A 13,151-nucleotide genomic window follows, 5' to 3' on the forward strand; every position below is an offset into this window, starting at 1 on the left:
TTCTATAAAAGATAAAAATAAAAGCAAGCTTAAAATTTATGATATTTTAAATTCGATATTTTAACCGCTCAGTTGTATTTGACTAACGTAAAAAACAATTTCCCTGCTCTTAAACTTATCTACAAAGTTTATTTACATTAAGAAGCACAACATTTTAATTACAAAAGAAAATTTTAAAATATCTTGACTTTTAACCTTTGATGAGGTCAAACGTTCACTCAATAAAACAAAATTAGGAAATATGAATCTTGCGGAAAAGATATATAATTACACAGACTTATAATGCGTAAAATCTGTACAATGTAAACGGAAACGAATTTTTCGTCACGATTTGCAAGAGCCTTTACGTCGGCTGTACGTGGATACGCAGGCAATTAAAACAACTGCCGGTTTCAATTCAAGCTACCCCACCTCTTACTAGTAAGTACCATTAGAATATTACAGTCCTTGGGAGCTTTAGAACGATTGCTATATAGAACGAAAAGTGAGTGAGTGAGTGAGTGAGTGAGTGAGTGAGTGAGTGAGTGAGTGAGTGAGTGAGTGAGTGAGTGAGTGAGTGAGTGAGTGAGTGAGTGAGTGAGTGAGTGAGTGAGTGAGTGAGTGAGTGAGTGAGTGAGTGAGTGAGTGAGTGAGTGAGTGAGTGAGTGAGTGAGTGAGTGAGTGAGTGAGTGAGTGAGTGAGTGAGTGAGTGAGTGAGTGAGTGAGTGAGTGAGTGAGTGAGTGAGTGAGTGAGTGAGTGAGTGAGTGAGTGAGTGAGTGAGTGAGTGAGTGAGTGAGTGAGTGAGTGAGTGAGTGAGTGAGTGAGTGAGTGAGTGAGTGAGTGAGTGAGTGAGTGAGTGAGTGAGTGGGTGAGTGGGTGAGTGAGTGGGTGGGTGAGTGGGTGGGTGGGTGGGTGGGTGAGTGGGTGAGTGAGTGAGTGAGTGAGTGAGTGAGTGAGTGAGTGAGTGAGTGAGTGAGTGAGTGAGTGAGTGAGTGAGTGAGTGAGTGAGTGAGTGAGTGAGTGAGTGAGTGAGTGAGTGAGTGAGTGAGTGAGTGAGTGAGTGAGTGAGTGAGTGAGTGAGTGAGTGAGTGAGTGAGTGAGTGAGTGAGTGAGTGAGTGAGTGAGTGAGTGAGTGAGTGAGTGAGTGAGTGAGTGAGTGAGTGAGTGAGTGAGTGAGTGAGTGAGTGAGTGAGTGAGTGAGTGAGTGAGTGAGTGAGTGAGTAATATATATATATATATATATATATATATATATATATATATATATATATATATATATATATATATATATATATATATATATATATATATATATAATATGACTTATTCTGTAGACAAACAGGTTTTATATTAGTATCATGCTAAGCTAAAATATTAGGTACAAATATTTATGATTTTTTATAATTTTAAACTAGAGTTAATCTAAACGAAAATGAAAATGTGTCTTTATAATAAGACCATGATTACATTAAAAATGCCAAATATTGCTGTACTATTAAAACGGTATTATTTTTTAAGTAAATTAATAATGAATGTAAGGGTTTTTAGTTTGTGATCTTTAACATGATAGCTATCTATTCCAGTGCCTCTATTTGCATAGTCTTCATAAATTATGAGTTCAAGTGATTATCAGACATATGTGATTATGGGCATATTGAAATAAAACATGTTTTTATTACAGAGAGCAAATCATTTATACTTTTTAGCCTAACTTCATCTACATACGTTATAATTGTATTATTAGTATTTTATCCATGTTTTGATTATTAAAAAAATTATGATTTATGTTTTTTTTTTTGTTTTTCTTCCTAGTCTGAATCGAAGATTTGGTTTTGAATTTTTCAAGGGTGATAACTAAAATTAAATGTTTAAAATTTCGCTGCATGGAAAAACGTTAACATTTTGTTTTGATAAAATAATTATTTTAAAGCGTCGAATGTCGAGCCCCTATTTTCCATGGCAGGAGAGAGTGAGGCACCAGTGCCATCTTACGAACGAGTTCTCCTGGACTTTTTTTTTTACTTTACACGTGCGCGTGTTTGTTGTTATTTTTTATGCTGCCACCAGGCTGTCGTAATCTGATACCTACACACGTTACCATGGTAACGAGATGGATGGGATCTATGGGAAGGTGAGTGGTCAGGTTGTTGTCGTGTTGACGTCGCGTGGAATGGTTACACACGTATATCCGCATGCAACAGTTGTGTGTGTGAGAGTGTGTGGTTGTGTGTGTGTTTGTATGTAGTTGGTTCGGAAGTAAAAGGGGAAGATATTGGTTGTGTGAGTGTGTGAGAGTGTGTGGAGGCTAGAGTGTTTGAGGAAGTAGTAGAGGTTGTGTGTGTAGGTGTATGTGTGTGCAGGATGAACGTTTTGTATGTGAAGTTGGGCTAGTATAATGTGTGGAGCTGTAGCCTTGCGTGGTTGTGTGTGTGTGGTTATGTGCAGGATGAAAGTGTATATATGTGAACTCGGGTTAATATAATGTTTGGGGCTGTGGTATTGCGTGGTTTTGTGTGTGTGGTTGTGTGTGTTTGAGAAAAAGAGAGCTCGTGTGAGTGGGTGGGGCAATAAGTTTGACTTTGTGTGGGAGTGATAAGTGTGGTTGATTATGTGGAGGATGAATGTGTATGTATGTGAATGTGTGTAGCACTGGTGTGTGTAGTGTGAGGGGGCTGTGGCCCTGTGTGATTGTGTTCGCCAACGTTCGCCCATCACGTGTATATGCACATCGATTTATACATGTGAACCTGCTTCATGTCAACAAGATAATAAAGACTCCATGCCAAGCTTATTAAAAATTGATTTTATGAAATTTTAATATAATACTATTGTATAGATGCATGTTAAAACATAACCATTTTTTTCTCGCAAAAACCTGCTCAAACTTTCATGACGATCGGATAACAGGTGTAGTAATGCATAAAAGACACAAAACACACACACACACATACATTGCTTTATATATATATATATATATATATATATATATATATATATATATATATATATATATATATATATATATATATATATATATATATATAAAATAAACCCACCTTCGTCATCTAAATTCCTATTTTTTCAATCAAACTTATGTTTACAATCTAGTCACCAAAGTGTTAATCATGCGTATTAAAAGGTGATCAAAAACACCTCAGGTTAGCTCCATTTAAACAAGCTTTTATTATTATAAGCTTTTTTTTAAACTCACTTCCTGTGTCTTTCGTCAGTCTGTCTGTCTGTCTAGATCGAAACGGCCGAGCAAAATTGCAGGCACTTCTACCTGAAAGATACTGTTCGTATTTGGTACGTGGGTCAAGACATGAAGACAATGCATCGTGACATTGAAGTTGACTTAATTGGATGCCCAGTTTTTTTTTTTATGAATTAATTAAAAATTTTGACCGAATTAGTATCAAACTACTCCACACGCATCATAAAGTTAAATAGCGCGTCATCACGTTCAATGGGTGCGCAATGGTTTTTAGTCATGTAACTCTATTGTAAAGAAAAACATGTAAAGTACTAAAAAAAAATCACATGAAAACGTTTTAATAACAAGCTTTTTTCGGTACCCGTTACACGTGAATTATAGGCTTATATATTTTTAATGATATAATCATATTTGAAAATAATAAGTTCTAAAATATTGATCAAAATGCAACACTATACGTTGAAACAGAGGCATAGCGAGGGGGGGGGGGGGCGGGGGTGCGGACCGCACCGGGTGATACCATTTAGGGGGGTGACACCAAGGCAAAAAATTGCAAAATATGTAGAGAAAAATTTGAAGGGGGTGCAAATCAAAAGTTTGATGGGGGGGGGGGGTGCAATTCGAAAGTTTGAGGGGGGGGGGGTGCAAGTCAAAAATTTGAAAGTTTGTCCCCGAGAAGGGTCACTACGCCTCTGGGGGGGTGACACCATAAAGTGCCGCACCGGATGACACCCGACCTCGCTACGCCACTGCGTTGAAATATTAGTGACAAAGCATGGAAATAACTAAATAGCTGAAAATCCGGCACATTTAAATAAACAAAGACTACCAATATCCTAATATTTTATAATTAGTTATTGGTCAAAACGCAATGTGATTTACTACGCGGTTAACGATATTAGTGACCATATACTACCAATAGGTATTCGAAAAATTAAAACCAAATTAAATACATTATTTGTCAACAGAAAACCATATTAAATGCACTCACTGATTAAAAGACTTAAATGATTACATTAAAAACCTGGCTATTCAATGGTCATTATGTTGTTTGTTAAGTAATTTGTATTAGTTTGAAGGATGAAATTGTATATTTTTTATATCGTAAGTCTTGATAAGTAGATCTAAACATCTAGATCTAAATCAAATTTGAATGAACTAGTTACTTTTTTAAATTCTAAAATCGGAAGATTCACATCAAAAAAAAACATATTGAAAAACAAAAATCAAGATTGACTAATAATGTATGAAGAAACTTAACTTCCGCAAACAGGCCTATTCTTTCAAATACATTTTATCCAAAATTAGCCGATTCCATAGCTAAACAAAGATTTCTATAAAATAATTAAGGCCTGAAATAGTTTAATAAAGAAATTTATTATTGGAATAGATTCTAGAGTAGGTAAAGTCTAAATCTAGAACCTAGATCTAGAATCTTTCAACAAAAGTCCGTATCAAGTTCTCCATATATCGCTGAAGATTCTGATGTGATATCCTGCGGAAATATTTTGCGGACAGACAGAGAGAGAAGTGCGCACATGGTTTTTTATATATTAGGATTACACTATCCAACCCCATTCTACCTATTGTAATAAAATGATAACAACTTTTCACAAACTGTTGTTCTTTAACAAAACTGTTCGACGTTTCTCCTCCACCGCCGAGCGATGCCAAAAGTTAATAACGACTTCTACATTAGCATAAGATATTTGAAATATTATTTTTTTACCGCCAGTCTTTCTTAAGAGTATTTATTTTTTACTTGTCGTTTGCTTCGTTTGTATTATCAATAAACAGTAACTTAAGTGTTAAATTATTAGAAAAAGTATGTAGGCTTACTACGACGAGCTCTTTTTTTTCAGTTTACGTAACGTGTAAGGCCATTTACACATGCGTGATAATCAAAAATCAAAAATGACTTTTTATTTTGTTTTTAAATCTTACACCACATTCAATATTCATGTTCTCAACGATTGTTTCAGGTAAAAACAAGCGAGTGATACTAAATTTACCAACTTACATGTCTGTATTAGTCTGGCCAACCTATCAGGTTTTAATTATATAACAATATAATATGTTTGAATAAAAACAGTAAAAGAAAACTTCCGGAATAAATGATCCGCAGGTGCTAATATTGAGTAATATTTTGTCGTCGTCTGCTTATAATTAGATGTTTTGACCCTACTGCCTAGATATTTTCTGTATGTAATAATGTAGTTTTCGAACCAAAAAACTCTAAACAAATTTACTGATTGAACAAACGAACTTTAAAACAGTTATCAATAAATACATACCATGAAATTCCATGCAAATGAAAGAATAATTTTGTTGACAATCGTCATCATTTAAGTAATTTCTATAAAGTTGAAGGCAGTGTTCCTTTCCACCCAAGTTGTTGGGTTCGCCTTTATTCCACATAGATGTAAGATTAGCCTTTGTACCATCTGTCCACACCCAATCACCTTCTTTTAGTTGATCACTAGCTCCAAGCCACACTTATGGAAGAAAACAATCTACATAATTATATCATACACGTTGATAATTTAAATAAAAAAACGTTTAGAGGATGGGAGCGGAGGAGGGGCCACCACGAACACCGACTCTTAGTTAGAGCCAAATGAATTTCGACATGTCGGGGAAGGACGACACTGGTAAATGTATATATTTTCTCTATAAATTACATTATGCCTTTTTTGGGAGGGGGAGAATAGACGTTCTACCGTGGGGTAGGTGGGGGGTTAAGGGGCTTTGCCCCTACCAGAAGAGAAACTGCACGCAAAATACTTGTAACATTAGACACATAATTTAGGCCGTAATGTCAGTATTTTTTATTATGGAGTCTCGATGACGTCATTTATTTGAGAGGGGGGGGGGTCGGCATAGACGATCTACCGGGTGTGGGGCTTCGCCCCTACCCGATAAGATGCATGAAAGAAACTCTTCACTCAAAACACTGCATAGATTAGACACATTAATTAGGCCGTAATGTATGTGTTTTTGTTATAGAGCATTGATGACGTCACTTCTTTTGAGCGGGGGGGGGGGGGGGCGGGTTGCCGTTCTTTAGGGGGGGGGGGCGGTGTGCTGGGGCTTCGCCCCTAACCAAATAATTGCATGAAAGAAACTCTGCAAGCAAACCACTTTTAAGATTAGACAAAATTGGCTTTTTTAAATTCAATGTTTACTCGAGAATCAATGGCGCCATATTAGTGTGTGCACTCTCCGGCTTGATACTATTTTCTACTATATGCTAAATGTGACGTCATATTTCGTTTCCGTTTTATTATGAAAGCTTTTATTTTGCTTGTGTTTTCTCTATAGCGTTCTTGTCAGATACGTAGATAGATACACAGATAGATAGATAGACAGACAGCGAAACTATTAGTATAGATAAAAAATACACCAAGAGTCAGTGACCGGTAAAAACCGCTCTTAATGGTGGGAGGGGGGGGGGACGTTTTTTCGATAGTATAAAAATTAAATCAAAAGGATTTCCAACGGATTGATCAGAAGATAAATATCGTATGATAGCATAGTGTACGAATTGTCCAGCCTGTGTTGTTAGGAAATTAATCGACTACTTCTTTGTAATTACAAGTTAAGTTTCACATAAGTAACTTTAAGGTGAGCGATCAGAGACTTTTACTTGTTTGTAATAAATCTTTTCTGTATTCATTTCGGGGGTCTGTTAGTCGAGTTACTTTCTGCCGTTAGCCGTCTACGTTCGTTACGTCAAGGCTGTTTTCTCTTGACTATTTGGTCGAAGAAGTCGTCTGGGAACCCTAAACGTCCATTAACCGACTGATTTTTGCACATGATTTTTTTAAAATTATTGCATACCTCGTTGATCTTTTGCATAACTCTGTCTCATAGAATTGAGAAAGTGCAACACAGAGGGTGAAGAAACTTTGGCCAGGCTCCTGGATCCATTGAAGTTTGAACAGAATTTCTTCAAATAATAATTCAAGTCGCATAAATATGATTAAAATTATAAGCTCCAATTATTCATCGCTAGTTAACTTCGTATATTAAATAATAAAATAACTAATATGTAATATGTAATTTATATTTAAAATCGTCAATCTGTTCACTATAACTTCACATACACTAAACATTTTAAATTACTTACCTGCGCTTGAGTATAGTTCATTTTTGCTGTGAATATCTCGTAGCAGTAGTTTTCAAACTCTTTAGCCGTTTTGCTTATGCACGTTGCTGGTGTTTTAGAATATAACACAACAAAAATGATTTCTACTGTTATGCCATATCAACAAAACTGTATCACAAAAAATATAAAAAGGAAACCTGTTAGCTAAGACATTTAGGCCTACCTTGTGTAATGACAACTTGTACGATAAAAGCCAACAAGATACATGTGAAAATCTTCATTGTGTTGATCCTCAACATAATGACTTAAATAACACCTGATCAAATAAAGATTTTTAAATTTTCATGTATATATATATATATATATATATATATATATATATATATATATATATATATATATATATATATATATATATATATATATATATATATATATATATATATATATATATATCAGAGGCGTAGCGACCCGGGGACAAGCTTTTCGATTTGCACCCCCCCCCCCCCTCAAGATTTCGATTTTTCACCCCTCCCCCCCCTCAAACTTTCGGATTTGCACCCTCCTCAACCTTTCAATTTATTTTTCCAACCCATTTTGACGCCCCCTAAGGTCGGCGCCCGGGGACATATGTCCCCCCCCCGCCCCCCCCCCCCCTCGCTACGCTACTGATATATATATATATATATATATATATATATATATATATATATATATATATATATATATATATATATATATATATATATATATATATATATATATATATATATATATATATATATACATAAACCCGTTTACTTAGATTTTACTTTATGTAAAGAGACAACATGTGCCACAAAAACCATCAAGTTACATATGAAAACGTTTATATTTGTATAATATATAATTACATAATAAACACATAATACATAATATACATTATATATATATATATATATATATATATATATATATATATATATTTGTTGTACACAAAGTATTATAGGATTATGATTCTAAATATTAAAATGAGAGTTAAGTTTAGAAAACAGCTTATTAACGAAGTCCAAAAATAGATACGATAGTTTTACTCGTTTGGCATTAAAAATATAATTATATATAATATATTAAAATTAAAATACAAAATATGATTTCCTACCTGTATGGTGACGTGCTGTTCAGTTTTATAAAAGATATTCTGTCTAGGACTCAAAATAGGATACGGTAGGTTCTTTAGACGCAGCAAGCTTTTTAAAAAGTTTTTGGTGAATACGTCTACTTTTCTGAGAAGCCTGATAAGGATACGAATAATTCACATTTGCCACAGAGTAGAGCACGCTTATATACTAGGTAGCTTCAAGAGGATCCAGAAACGCATATCACTAGCATGCAAGCCGCTTATCTTATAAATTATTTGTATTTTTTTAAAAACTCATGTAAGCCGTCACTTTTACATGCGCGTATGAGGTATTTATTAAATGTAATATAATCGTGTAAAAGTCGTTTTTACATCCCTGAGGAAGTATTGTTATCTTGCAAAAAAGTGAATTCATTTTCCTCTTCTTCAATTTTTGTCGTTTAGCACTTTCATGTGTCAGCAAATTATTCTAGCAATTTTGTCTGTCTGTGTGTGTATGTATGTGTTAGTGTGTGTGTTTGTTTGTGTGTGTGTGTGTGTGTGTGTGAATTGACAGTAAACAAAAATGAAATAAAACTGTGATAATTTATACTTATCCAAAGCCTTACCATATATATATATATATATATATATATATATATATATATATATATATATATATATATATATATATATATATATATATATATATATATATATATATATATGTTGGGGCGCGTTTATTTTTTTATAAAAATATACAGACGTTGGAATGAATTATAACTCTCTATGTATACACATGGGTAAGTGCAAACTCAAACATGAACGCATAAATGAACACACACTCACACACAAACACACACACACACACACTGCCGTAATCCTCATTGGTTAGCAATTTGTGTAATTTACCGTTTGCGCATTTTCCCTGTGTTATTGATAACATTTCTAATTTTTTAGATGTTAGTGATGAAACAGAAAAACAGAGCTGAAAAAGAAATTAAATTGATGAACTTTTTCTTCATTTCCTGGATTAGATCCCTTTGAATATCAAAATAACCAGAGACATTTTTTTTAAATTATAAATAAGAAATTGTTTCATTTAGTAACTCATCCGAGGCTACATCGCTTGTCATTTTTTTATATGAATATTGATATAAAAATAAATGTATTGATATGAATATGTATGAATATTCACATGTTATTAATACGAATACGGGGGGGGGGGGGGGTGCGACGGGGCCTAGGCCCCGTGCATCCACTCCAGGGGTGCATCCAGGAGGTTGTTTGTTTGTTGGGGTTTTTTTTTTGTAATTTAAAACAGAATGTTGCTGACTGATTTATTAATTTGCCAATCTCACCTATCAAATACTCAATCGTCTATTATTCGTTTTGACAGTATGTGGTCAGGTATTGCAAAAATTACTTAGAAAAAGCGGGCATCATTAAAGGGTAGTCGTTTGGTAGTCATTGATATTTCTTTAATAAATGTAGGGCATGTTTAAGAGTAGCTGTACCCAATAATTCCTTTGCACTATATTCGTTATGCTAATTTTGAAATACATCCGTAAAGTAATTATATCCACATTTTTTCATAATCTGTAGGGGCATCTTTAAAGTTATTATTAGTATATCCATTATATTATATTTTAAAGGCATCCAGTAATATGCCCACTTTGCTTTAAAATACATTTAAAGGCATCCATTCAGTAAGTATGCCCATTGTCATTTTATATATTGTAACGGCATATTATTTATATATAAGTAATTATGCTTCTAATCATATATTACATTCGAAATGCACCCATACAGTAATTATAGGATCATTTGTCCGTGAGATGATTTGTCCTTAAGATCATTTGTCCGATTGATCATTTGTTCTTGAGATTATTTGTCCGTGAAATCATTTGTCCGTGAGATCATTTGTCCACGAGATCATTTGTCCGTGAGATATTTTGTGTGGGATATTTTGAGTGAGATAATTTTTGTGCTGAGATTATTTATCATGGAACCATATATATTTACATACGCATACACACACACATATATATATATATATATATATATATATATATATATATATATATATAATAAGACATGTAACACATTGCTTCGCTAAGGTGAAAATACATTCAAACATTACTCTGTAGAAATCAAAAGAATAATGCACCGTGCAGACTGAATGTAGACTGACAAAACAAAACAATTTATCACACAAAACAAAACACAGCTCAAAATATACACACAGCACAAAGAAAAACAAGAAATGCGAGGCAATCTGTTTTGTAATCTTGTTAAAAAAAACAATTTAACATAATGGAATATTAATTACAGTAGCGGAAATAGTCACCATCTTAATAACCATATGTATGGGTCTACTTTTTTAAATGTTATTGTCAAATTCAACAAGATAAATAATTACTTTATTTTTTAATGTAGTAGCTTTTTACTAATCGTTTTTCCGAAAATATTGTCTACAATCAGAATTAAATATATTTCATTATAAATGTTAAAACATCACAGCATAAAGAAAGTTTGTTTAAGCGGAGTTGGTATAGAAAAGAGCTTTTAAGTCACATGGAAAACAAAGTTCAATACGTTGAGCTTTCTGAAAAATAGTCGATAGTATATTTTAATTTAACTAAATTATTGGTCTTGCATTTCAAATCTTTACATTTTTGAATTAGCTTCTGCTTTTTTTGTGTTCTATAAAGATTATTATTTTTAATAAAGATAAGGTATGGGTTAGATCACTGTATTGCGAGAATAATATTCACATAGTTTTACCCTTTTCAAAAGCTACAATTCTGATTGTAAAAAAAATAAAATGTTGCTATTTATTAATTGAAGTTTTTTTCCTATTCAGCATTTGGAGGCAGTTTTAAATGTTAATTAAACTTAAGTAGCCTACATCTGCACAATCTGATCACCTTGTCCGATACTAAAGTTCTTTAATTTGTATGAGAATGTGTTTCTTTGTATGTACATTTATTCATCTCCCCCCCCCCCGCCATATAGTTGCATAGAGTTTTTATACACAATCCATATTTAAAAATATGTGGATCTGTATAAGATGCCTTTGGAAAATGTTCTAGATCAGCTGGCTGGCAAAGAACCTGCAGATAAGCATAATCCTACTCTAAGAGTCCTACTTTAGGTAATAATTACCCTACGTTTCTGTACTGATCTTAAAACCCAAAGTTAAGGGGTCTCTCGTTTAAAAAATATATAGCTGAATTAAGCCTGACAACTTAAGCAAAATGCTGTGAATTACGATCGATCAATGGGTTGTTCACGGTCTATGTTCAGCAAGAATAACACAAACCGAAGATGTACAGGCGCTAAAGTTAACAGACATTGTGACAAAAAAAAGCGCCTAGCGCTGAGAATGTCTTAGTAATGTTTTGAATAAAGACTAAAATAAGAAGAATTAGTATCCTGTTAAATATAGAGTGATGTCTATGACCAAGTGTTAACATATAAGGGAGTGGATATCCTAATATATAAATCCCCACGTTCGCACATCTCTCTCTCTCTCTCTCTCTCTCTCTCTCTCTCTCTGTCTGTCCGCAAAATATTTTCGCCGGACATCACGTCAGAATCGGCAGCGATATATGAAGAACTTTTTACGGACTTTTGTTGAAAATAATATGTTAGATGTTTTAAATGTATAACCACAATTTTAGTTAAAGAAGAAAAATAAAAATTAAAGGCGTATTCGAATGTAGAGAAACAGTATTATTTATGCAACCGGAAAAGCATTAATATATGTGAAAAAGAACGCATAAAACTGTGACGTCACTATTGCTTATACATTAACTAATGACGTCATCTGCCGTGTTTAGAATGAAAAGAAATGAACTATTTCATTCAAATTTGATTTAGATCTACGTACACTATGAAATGTATACAATACAATTTTTCCGGCCTAAACTCATAAAATTTATTTTATTTATTTGGATTCTAGATCTAGAGATTCTAGATCTAGACTAAATCTAAATCTAAATCTACGCAATAACTAGATCTAGACGTAGACGCTAAGATCTAGATTTAGACTCTAACTTCTCTAAAATCAATTCCAAAAATAAATTTCTATATTAGGACTCAACTATTTCAAGACTTATTTATTTTATACAAAATCTTTGTTTGGAACTGGCTAATTTGGGATAAAAAATTAATTTGAAAGAATAGGCATATTCGCGTAAGTTAAGATTTTAAAATACGTGTTTCATTCTCCGTATTTTATAAGGTGCCTAAATAGCAGAGATGTTAGTGTACATTAAACCACGCAGGTGGTGCGGGTTCGAGACACAGCAAGTCAACTTGGTTAATGTACTCTTTATTATTATGCTCGGGCTAAACTTAAAAAAAAAATTCTTTTAGGAATCTAGATCTAGATCTAGATTGTCGGGTGTCCGATAGGGCACTTCCCGGCGCCGCAGGCGCTTCAAATTTGGCATGATCTTGCCTTGGTGCGACAGAACACGGGGGCCGGTTGGCCGAAAAGTCTACGATGTGGGGGTCAAAACTGACCTCGACTGACCGGTACCTTATATGAGCTATAAATCGAAAAAAAAATGTCCACGGAAGAACCTCTTCATAAGCTATTGAGGTCGTAGACCGAACTTCGGGCGAATTAATTAAGCATTCAAATTCTCAATGTTTTCGAAAGCCTAAGCGAAGCTGGGCAACATGCCTAGTAGGTATAGAAACGCCCACAGTGATGATGGTATGAAAAGGTGAACCTCTC

The sequence above is a fragment of the Physella acuta genome, unplaced genomic scaffold, assembly GCF_028476545.2.
Source record: "Physella acuta isolate Inbredline_101_S28 unplaced genomic scaffold, ASM2847654v3 ptg000720l, whole genome shotgun sequence".
In the NCBI taxonomy this organism is placed as follows: Eukaryota; Metazoa; Mollusca; class Gastropoda; family Physidae; genus Physella; species Physella acuta.